The sequence below is a fragment of the Triplophysa rosa genome, unplaced genomic scaffold, assembly GCF_024868665.1.
Source record: "Triplophysa rosa unplaced genomic scaffold, Trosa_1v2 scaffold1166, whole genome shotgun sequence".
Classification (NCBI taxonomy): domain Eukaryota; kingdom Metazoa; phylum Chordata; class Actinopteri; order Cypriniformes; family Nemacheilidae; genus Triplophysa; species Triplophysa rosa.
This window is the reverse complement of record NW_026634082.1, coordinates 1-1,057: the sequence shown is the minus strand read 5'-3', so window position 1 is coordinate 1,057 and position 1,057 is coordinate 1. Positions and strand designations below refer to the sequence as shown.

At 52.1% G+C, this 1,057-nt stretch overlaps 2 non-coding genes across 2 annotated transcripts; both read left to right on the top strand.

Annotated features, from left to right (window-relative positions):
• Positions 1-546: 546 nt before the first annotated feature.
• trnai-aau (transfer RNA isoleucine (anticodon AAU)) lies at positions 547-620 on the top strand. The gene has a single exon. It is a non-coding gene; the product is annotated as a tRNA-Ile (tRNA).
• An 84-nt stretch (positions 621-704) lies between these two features.
• trnaf-gaa (transfer RNA phenylalanine (anticodon GAA)) lies at positions 705-777 on the top strand. The gene has a single exon. It is a non-coding gene; the product is annotated as a tRNA-Phe (tRNA).
• Positions 778-1,057: the final 280 nt, after the last annotated feature.

The window sequence follows — 1,057 nt, the reverse complement described above, 5'->3', positions numbered from 1 at the left end:
TTATTGAAAATGCAAGTAACACTGCAAGAAAACGTGTGGAATCTTAAGTGACAACTCGATTGTCTTTGGATGTGAAGCTCCTGCGTCACATTGCTCTGAGTAAAAGCAATGCACGTACCATATGGGAGACTCTTGTCATGTGTGTCGAGGTGCCACAGTGAGGAGCGACACCGGACCCTGATGGCGTTTTGTGACTGAACATATGAGCAGGAATCAACAGGAAGTTGATGAGTGAAGTTCATCCATGTTTACGTGCAGGAGTAGGGTTGTACGTGTGGAACGATGAACCACATAGAAGATGGAGGGTACAGCAGAACAAATTGCCCATGTCTGAGACGTTAATGTGACTGCAAACAAACACACTTTCCCACGGGGCTGGACATCACGATAGTGCCACACCGCTCGGCTCGTTGGTCTAGGGGTATGGTTCTCGCTTTGGGTGCGAGACGTTCAAATCCAGGACGAGCCCTGCTTTAGTCCTTCCACTATAGGTACGACGCTCAAAGAGAGCTATGGCAATCCAGAACGTAATCCCAAGAGCCTCGTGGCCGGTTAGCTCAGTTGGTTAGATCGTGGTGCTAATACCGCCAAGGTCGTGGGTTCGATCCCAGTACGGGCCATTCATTTTTCTCTTGCATCCTGTCCATCGCTCATGGCTACTGCGCCTGGGGTCGCTCGCGGACAGGCCTGCGCAAGTCGACGTGGCCGAAATAGCTCAGTAGGGAGAGCGTTAGACTGAAGATCTAAAGGTCCCTGGTTCGATCCCGGGTTTCGGCAAGCGTTACTCTGTCCGTCGCTTTGCACTCGTTAGATCAGGGCTCTTTTCCGTCACCAGACCGAGCGGCCTTTACTCTGCGATCTGGCGGGTCGGCAACAGCTCGACACCAGGTTCCATGGTGTAATGGTTAGCACTCTGGACTCTGAATCCACCGATCTGAGTTCAAATCTCAGCGGGACCTCTCACCGGAACTTCTCCCTTTTTCGGGGCGTCCATGCGGAACCCCGTCAGAGGGGTTGTCAACGCCCCATGCTGGGAATTATGAATGAGTTTTGTGCT